This window comes from Octodon degus, unplaced genomic scaffold (assembly GCF_000260255.1).
Source record: "Octodon degus isolate 3935 unplaced genomic scaffold, OctDeg1.0 scaffold00025, whole genome shotgun sequence".
NCBI lineage: Eukaryota > Metazoa > Chordata > Mammalia > Rodentia > Octodontidae > Octodon > Octodon degus.
The window spans coordinates 20,274,342-20,283,886 of record NW_004524601.1 but is presented as its reverse complement, the minus strand read 5'-3'; the positions used below and the strand labels follow the sequence as shown (position 1 = coordinate 20,283,886).

The window sequence follows — 9,545 nt, the reverse complement described above, 5'->3', positions numbered from 1 at the left end:
TTTAAGCACAATAGTACATGCAATTACAGTATTTTGTCACACCTAAAAATTAACAGCAGTTCCAGAATGTCATTTAACAACTGAAGCAATCTAAATTTTCTCAGTTGCCACCAAAGTGTATTTTCTTTCATTGAAAGTGCATTTCAGCAGAGAAATAAAGTTATTGTGCAAAGAACACAGTTGCCTTTAGCAGTACTTCGTCATGCTGTCAGCTGGACGTGCCTGTCCTGTTTCGCTTCAGTGGTAGTGTTTCCCTCCCCTTTAGGGTCAGGGTTACGACATGGGTCAGTGTGAGGCACTGCGCTGTGAGCTTGTCCTCTTTCTTGCAGGACAGTGTTGTGGATGTTAATCATCTCAGTGGAGGTCACTTGGGGAAACGACACACCGTACCTGTCCTCTTGACTGCATAAGAGGAGGGAGAGATCTGACTTTATTTTTTTGTGCTCTGGGCAAATTTGAACACTTATTTCAGATTTACCTTGATAGAACAAATTGACTTTGCAATTCCTCTCCACAGAGTCTGAATCTCATCAAACTGCCAACAATAACCACTTTATAACTTGAGGCACTTTAGATATTTGCTGCATCTTTCTTTATATAAATTGAGTAATATACACTTTAACTCCTTGTTGCTGACTGCAGGGTCCTTAAACACATGCTATTTTTTTCTATGAAGTGTTTTTCTCTTTCAGATTTTATTTTTGAAGGTGGCAGTATCCCCCCATTCCTTTCCTTTTAGGTGCTGTTTAGAAATTTTGATTTATTTTCAATTTGTCAGAGTATTTTTCTGAAACCAAGAGAATGCTATACATGATTACTATTACACTGTGTAAATTGCACTTTCCAAAGCCTTTTCATAGATTTTTAAATTAAAAAACAAGGAAGGCAAAGATTGCTAGTTTAGAATCAGGCCATTTGGAGAAAAGTCTACAGGTTAATTTGCAGAGGAAATTAGTGCTGTGACTACTGGACTGTAGAAATAAAAGGTACAAATTTGACTGGGTTAAATATTCATGAATGACCTTATAGAACAGCTCTTCCATTTGGCCTTGAAAATATACATAAAAAATTTCACCATACTTTCTTCAAATTAATAAAGTTAAACTGATTTTCCCGAGAACTATCCTTCAACCTCTGAACAAGTCTGTCGTTTTTAAGTAGGGCGAGGTTTGGTTCATGTAGCAATTGCACCTAAAATAAAACTTTCTCCTTCTGGTGTAGTGCTCAGTGGAAGTTTATTAAAAGGAACAAATAGTAGCAAATATAAGCTTAAAATGTGGGCTGTACATTATATTTTCATAGAATCAACTGATAGTGCAGCATTAATGTTTCAAAAATGTATGAATTTCAGTGTGTAATATAAATGGAGTATTCTGTAATGTTAGATATATAAATAAAAATATTATCTTTTAAAGCATGCTTACATTTTTATTATTATAATTGTCTTTTATTTTGAAGAGCAAAAACAAAAACAAGAAAAACAAAAACAAATACAGAAAAAGGGTAACATCAAACAATGCATATATTACAGATTTTTAAAACAAGAAGAGCTGATTAACAATGAATGATATAATATGTACTTTTGTCATCAAATCACCTACATTTTAATATTAAAACTCTAAATGCTACTAAAAGCCTAGCTAATTTCTATTGAAAAGGAGCTTCACATTTCAAGAGCTCACCTAGTGCTGTAAGTTGTCATTCATGAATTTTGAGCTGGATGGTGGCATGCCACTTCATGAGATTAAACGTCCCATGCTACAGCCTTTAGGGATTATCATTCTTGTTGTGTAGCATTACCTCCTGAGAGACTTTACATCAGACCATTAAGAGAAATATTTAAAACTCCTTTGAAAAACATAGACTAAGGGGCTTTAGAATTCTTTTTTTTTTTTTTTTTTTCCTTTCCTGTTTTACTCAATGAGCAATTGTGGAACTTCTCTATTTTCCTGAATAATTCTGGAGAAGTGAAACCTCTCCCATCCCCCTATCCTGCTGTTGACTTAATTGGGCATCAAAAGTGTGTGTAATATCAATGTGTAAGGCACAGTATGAGACGCTTGCTAGGGGCTGTGGCTACAACTTGCACCGCTAGAGATGCCTCACTCCAGTAATCCACCCCCAGCTGATGGGTCCCTGGCCAGGTTGCTCTGTAGCAGGTCCTTGTGCCCTGTCTCATTTTCCCTGGGCATTATATCCCTGAGTACCTTGCCTTTTGCCACATCACTTCTTTGTAAGCTCATCAGAGAGTTTAAAGGAGAGAAAGGTCCTTTTGTGCACGAAGACATTTCATGACAGTAATCTCACTTTATCACTGTGAAATGTCCAGGCCACAGAGGCAGCAGCTTTTGCCATGACTTCTGCTTAGATAGTAAGCACGACCTCTTTGCGCTGTCAGCCTTGTGTTTGAGGCTGTCAATTCGCTCCTCCTGGTGTCTGCCCACTGCCTTACTTCCTCACAGAGTAAACTGCAATCTCTGTCTTGGAATGCTGCCGAAAGCCTGCTGAATAGGGCTTCTCAGGTTGTGCTCTCCTTTATTTACATCCTGAGATGGGTGCTCTCCCTATGCAAGCACCGATCTTACTTTGCATTAAAGATGGGAACCTTTGCTTCCTGTAATAATGGGTTTTAAATCGGGAGGAAGAGAACTTTAACTCAGTTGGCATGGAGGGCAGAATATATGGTGCAGTGAATAAACAAAGACCTCGAAGGCTTTTGTCAGCCTAAAATACTCCCTGTGATTGTTTTTGATAAAATAATAATAATTATACTGATGGCTGATGCTTGGGACTGAAAACCTGTAATTTCTAACAGCTGTGGCAAGACCATGATAGCTCCTAGCACATATAAAGAAGTGTACATTTCCTCGCACTGAGATTACCTGCATATGTAAATACTCTATTGACAGTACCTGTTATTAAATTAGTAATTCACTGAAAATGCCACCAAGATTTATTTATTTTAAACATTTGTCATATTAACTCTAAAGAGATTTTGAAGTCAATGAATTCTTTCACATAAATTAGTTAATAGGGCTTATCAGATACAGCTTATTAGATGAAATTGGTTATGCCACAGCTCAAATCACACAGATGGTGCAAACCTAACATTAATGAAACTGTTATTCAATAGGCGGCAATGTGCCCTTTGCCCAGCATCGGCGCCACCAAGAGACCGTGGCACAAGAGGGAGGTTTGTGGTTACCAACTAGTGCATTGCCACACCTGCATTTGCACGATCATACCAAAGGGAAGAGAAAAATCTTCAGCAGTTCTCTGCTTATTTTAATATTCTGACAGATGTTACAGGATTTAACACTATTTGTTAAATACTTACTACACGCAAAGAAGATGCTGTGCTTCGTATTACAATGAAAGAACTGGGTACCTGCTTTAAGCAACTTCCAGTTCATTAGCAAGGAAAACATGACTTTGCTGCATGTTAATTTTAAGAATTTTTTAATGTATTTGGTACAGGGTCTCATTACGCAGCTCAGACTCATAGTGATCCTCCTGTCTCAGCCTCCCTGGTGCCAGGATTACAGGCATGCACCACCGCGCTCAGTCTCTGTGGCTGGCTCAGCATGCCCGTGGGTGAGGCCAGCAAGGCATTTGGTGCCAGGGATCAGACCCGGGTCCCTGTGCTTACCTAAGCATGCACTTAGTCTGCTGAACTATCGCAGAGGCCCATGCGTGTTAATTTTAAGACAGAATAGCTATAGCTAGTCAGAAGCGATATTTTTGCACTTTGGTGTGACAGAAAAGGCTAAAAAGGAAGAAGTTGGGAGTGCTGTGATAGCAAGTGAATGGCTAGTCTAAGAACCCCACTGTGTTTGATTCCCCTGTGAACCATTTTCCTGTGGTGGGACTGATGTTCAGAACTGAAGTGGGGAGAGGACGGAGCCTCTGTGGAAAGAGAGCAGCAGTTTTTCAAAGGAGAAGGGGAAGGAGAAGTTCAGGGCAAATAAAAGCAGAGGCTAGCATCAAAGACATACAATGAGTCCTGGTTTCAAGAACAAATGAGGAAGAAGGGAAGAAATTTTAGGATAGGAGAAGGGCAGGAATGAGAGCTTGGGTATGAGAAATCCAACTTGTGTGGAATAGAGGTCACTTCCTTTGGTGGGGGCCAGCAGAGGCAGAACTGGGAACAGGACTAATTTTATAAGCGAATTTTATCAAAAAATTATTATGTCCCTTTAATTCTTCCTTTTTCTCCCAGAGATTATGTTATTATTATATATGCAAATGTAAGATTATGTGTCAATCAATAAAATGAACTAAATCCTTCCTAAGTTGGTGTGAAATCATAAATATGTTTGAAAACAATACTTCATGCTGGCTTTTCATAAACAATTTGATATCCCTTCACAGCTAGGATAGAGTTGCTTTGCTCAACAGGGAAGAAGAGAAAATACACAACGTTGTGGCCTCTGGTCCTAAAATAAAAATAGTAGTTTGATTAAATGCCAGTTGGTTGTAAATGATAACCCACATAAACAGTTGGAAATCATTACGCTTAAGCAGTGAATTCTAATTTAATTTTATGGCCTTTGGAAAAAAAATCCCTTAGGCCAGTCAGCAGAAGCTAAGGAATGGTTGCTGGGCTGTGTTGGAGGGATTATAATTCTGTTAGCCAACTTTTAAGGTGACTCAGCCCTAAAGCGTCTAAGCATCTACCTGGAATCTTATTTTTGTTCTTCAGATCGGTCATTTGATGTTTGGTAATACCACCAAACTCTTGTTTTATGTTCACATATCTGTGTTATTTATTTTACATTAAAATATCCACAGAACTTTATTTTTAAAGTAACAACCATTGTGTTATACTTAAAAATTTTGTGACAGGACTTCTGGGCTGGTTGATTGTGCTCTTTCATGAAATGACATGTGGAACCTCTTGGTGATGTCTGTCTACTGTCCTGGCCAGATGGATGGGAAAAGACAGATTCACCCAAAAGCTTGCTATATTGGTGGTGACAGCCTTCAGCCTGGGCTCACTGGGCCCCTCTTTTTCTCCGCAGAGTTACAGGACTTCCTACGTATTGTTTCTCCAGTATGGTTGTCATACTTACTACATGGAGGAGACCAAGCAGAAGTTGCTAGCATAACATCATTTTCACTGTATAAACGAGTCAAAATAGTCATGGGCCAGTCCACACTAAGCTATGCTTCACCGCTTAGGGAAGAGAGCCAAAAATTTGTGACCCTCTTTAATCTACATTGTACAAAAACAAGGTCTTGTACAAAACAAGGTCTACTGGGGCACCATAATTTGCTAATATGCATAGAGAAGGTCCACGAAAATTGTCCATGGTGCAACTATTTCTTCACTTCATGCAGTCCTGCTGAACTGGTGTTGCCAGGGCAGCTTACCATTGAGTAGAGAAAATCTTAAGAAGTAGGAGAGTTTTATGCCTATCTAGTAACATTTAATGCACAGGTCTGAAAGTTAGCTGGTACCTTGTGGCCTCTATTTTTTGTGTGATGACTTGCATTATATTTCTGTTCTAAGTCTGTTCCTCATTAATTTTTTGTTTGATGTAAGTGTCCTGGGCTTGTATCCAACTCTAAGGGGTACAGATGATTTTCCTGGGTTGTGTAGCCGAGGCAGTAGGCACAGCACATCCTGTTGTCTTGGGAGCATGCACACTTCACACATCACATTGCTCCTCGTAATCTTGCTAAGGAGGTCTGTTCTGGCACCGACTAACAGTAAATGTAGTAACATGTAAAGACACCTTCTGGCATTGATTTGGCTTTGTAGTGACAAAAGACAAAGGAGGATTACTGTTCAGCATTTTGTGCTGGGATTGTTGATCTAACCTAATCTACACAGGGGCTCATATAAAGGCGCAAGTTGTATTAGGTGACATCTGGACTGTCTCGCTAGGAGAAAGTTATTGGATATTTGTACAAATTAGGCAGAATCAGCCTACGTTCAAATGGTGCCAGTACAGGTGTCACGGTGGCTGTCTGCTAGAATATGTCACACATCAGCACCATCACTCTCAGTAAAAGGAGAAATAGTTACATAGACATAATATGAGGATGAAAGTATCACAGGCCATTTGTTAGGTACTTGTTACACTAATGTATTTATACAAACATTCATAAAACCCACCAAGACTTGCTCTCAAATATTTTTGAAGTGTTTTGGACCAGAAGAAGAAAGGCAAAATAAAAAACGGAAAGCAGTTTCTAAAACTTACTTCTCGTTACTTTCCTTGCTTCTATGATTCAGCTTAGTAAGACTTTATTTTAATTTGTTTGTATATTTCTTCCATATTTATACACTGAGCAGGATTTATTGAATACCCGCTACTCACTAGGCACTGTTCCAGAAGTGCAGACTTGCTAGCAAGTAAAGAAAAGCAGGAGTCTAGCTTTTAAAGAGCTTCTGGACTATTTAGGCAGACAAAATAAATGTATATAAAAATGAAACCTAAATTATATACAATAATAATTGAGATAAGTATTATATATAAGGTGAACTACATGCTCATACTTTTTAAAATTCTCAGAATTTTAGGGGGGCCTATGTGAGTTTATTTCTTATTCTATAGTGAGGCCAACTGTCTCTTTTCTTGGCAGCAATTTGGATGTCTTTTTATAAGCAGACATTCAAGGACCCAATTTCCTGCATCTGGCTGACTTTTTCCCCAGACCTTCAAGTTTTTCTTGTTTAGCTGGTACATGAGGGATTCAGTGAGAGAATTAAGGGATGGAGAGGGGAAAATGGTCCTCCTCTGGAAGTGACCCGCTTCACTGAGTCCTGCACAGGTTTGGTCATTCAGAACTCAGTCTGGAAGTGACCCACCTCACTGAGTCCTGCACAGGTTTGGTCATTCAGAACTCAGTCACATACACCATCAAACAAAAACCAAAATATGGTTTCACTGATGTCCCCCAGAGAAGGAGGGAAACTATTGACTGTCTGTCATATGCTCTTAAATAAAAAGTGTGTTTTCAAGATGTTATAAATAAAGGAAAAATGATGACACAATATAAATGAGATGTTTAAATAATAATATAACAAAATTTATATCTGAGTGAAATATAGAATATTAAAAGGACAGTCTTTTGCCCTCACTGAATCTGATTTCTTCTGGCAGTAAAAGATTGCACTGCAGGCTAACATACTTGCTAAACTAATGTGGCCAGGGTCTCAGATTGATCACCTATAAGTCAAAGAAGTTGGCATTATTCCCTTCTTATACTCATTTTTACCCACACAATTGATTCCTCTTTTCTACCTACTGTCGGATAACCCAGTGCTGTGGTTGATACATTGTGTGCAACTTGAGAGGTGAGAAGCTTGGGGGGATCCGCTCAGGGACTCCATGCCCTGGGGGGGGGGTGGCCCTACCCCTAAGGAGCAGAGGACCCCGCCCTAGGTCAGAAAGGGCCTGCCCTAGAGTGACACAGCACTTAAAGGGTACATAAAGGGAGTTGAGGAAGGCTTCTGTGCGCCACTTCCTCAGAGGAACTTCTGTTTTTGCAGTTGGTGTGGAAGGAAGAGAGGCCTGATGGACGCCACAGCTGCTGCTCCTCCTCTGCTCTTCATTGTTTTCTGCCGCCCCATGAACTGCTGCCAACTGCCTTGGAACCAGCAGAGTGTGGACTGAAACCTCCACTAACTGAGCTAAACAAACATCTCTTTTCTTAATTTTGGGTGTTGGTATTTTGTCCAAACTGCAGGAGAAAAGCAACTGGGACACCCAGCATTTGCAGTTGATGATTCTTATTCCCAGTGCTGAACTTTCTTAGAAGGAAAACAACTGAAGGAGCCTTGCTATGCAAAAGAATCATTGCCTACAACTGTCTATAAAAATCCAGCGGAGAAAGCCTAACTGAAGAAGCCTATGCATGAAGTCTGATCTTGTTTAATTGGTTTGATGGGACAGGGTCAAAAAGGCTTCTACAGATAGCTGAAAATGATCTACACAGACATACTTTAGAGCCATCTCTCCTGACAGCTTGGCCAATTTGTCATCGGGCAGTGGAGATTGACTGCAATGTGGACTCATTGTTCTCCCAATTGTTGGCCATATTGAAGTTTGGGCTAACTAGAAAGTTACTCTTACACAGGAGAAAGGAGCAGTATTCATGCTTATCTTTATATATTGATATGGATGATGATGTGGTGAAAAAATTGAAGGGTGTCCAGTATTTATTGGAGCTAGTTTCTGGCATGAAAAGTAGAGAGAAGTTGGGGTGGGGGATAGCTCAAGGGTCTAAGAGCTTGCCTGGCAAGTGCAAAGACATGAGTTGGATCTCCAATACTCATTTTGTGCCAGCCCCAGGCATGCTGTGCCACCCCAAAACTGGGTGTGGAGGTGCTTGGGCGGGGGCGGGCCTGAGTGTGGCGGGGTCCCGGAGGGAGCGCCGCCTGCGGGGCGCTCGTAGCGCATGTAGCCCCGCAACCCAAAGCCCCGGGCTTCCCGCAGTTTCTGCAGCTGGACGGCTGGCCGCCAGGGGCCCCGAGCCAGGTCCTCACAGACCCCTAGCAGCCTCACCGTCCCAGAGCGCCCCCAGAACAAATGAGGCCCCTGAGAGCTTCACCTAGTTCACTGGATAAAATCCCACAGCAGAGCCCAGAGTCAGCGCTGGCTAAACCCCATGGTTGTGCTCCGGAAGTCACGTCTAAGCTGTCTGCCGGCGCCCCCGAATTCTGCCCAACGGGTTATTCTGCCTACGCGGAATCCTATGAAGATGCTTGTGAGGATTATCCCACTCTGTTAGACTATGTTCAGGAGTTTTCGAATCATCTTATAGAGCAACCTGGCGGTTTTGAAACTGAAATTGAGCAGTTTGCAGAGACCCTGAATGGCTGGGTTACAACAGATGATGCTTTGCAAGAACTTGTGGAACTCGCCTACCAACAAGCCACATCTACCCTAAATTTCTCTCACCTGGGAGCTCGCCTGTGTAATTACCTGTCCCATCATCTGACAACTAGTCCACAGAGTGGCAACTTCCGCCAATTACTACTTAAAAGATGTCGGGCTGAATATGAAGTGAAAGATCAAGTTGCAAAAGAGGATGAAATGACTCGAAAGTGATTTCACGCATTTGTACTCTTTCTGGGAGAACTTTATCTTAACCCGGAGACCTGGACAGGTCACAAGAGCAGATATTCTCCAAGTTGGTCTGCGTGAATTGCTAAATGCCCTCTTCTCCAATCCAGTGGATGACTACTTAATTTGTGCAGTAAAGTTACTAAAGTCGACAGGGTCAGTTTTGGCAGATGCTTGGAAAGAAAAATTGAAGACTGACATGGAAGAAATTATTCAGAGAATTGAAAATGTTGTCCTAGATGCAAACTGTAGCAGAGATGTAAAACAGATGCTCTTAAAGCCTGCAGAACTCCGGTCAAATAACTGGGGTAGAGTGCATGCGACTTCAACATACAGAGCAGCAACACCTGAAAATGATTGCAACTACTCTGTGAATGAGCCAACATTTTACACACCAGATGACGTTCCTTTCACTGCGGCAGATCCAGATTACCAAGAGAAATATCAAGAATTAGTTGAAAGAGAGGA

General features: G+C 41.0%; 1 pseudogene; it reads left to right on the top strand.

The window, feature by feature from the left end:
• The first annotated feature begins 280 nt into the window (after positions 1-280).
• LOC101567312 lies at positions 281-9,537 on the top strand (annotated as a pseudogene).
• Positions 9,538-9,545: the final 8 nt, after the last annotated feature.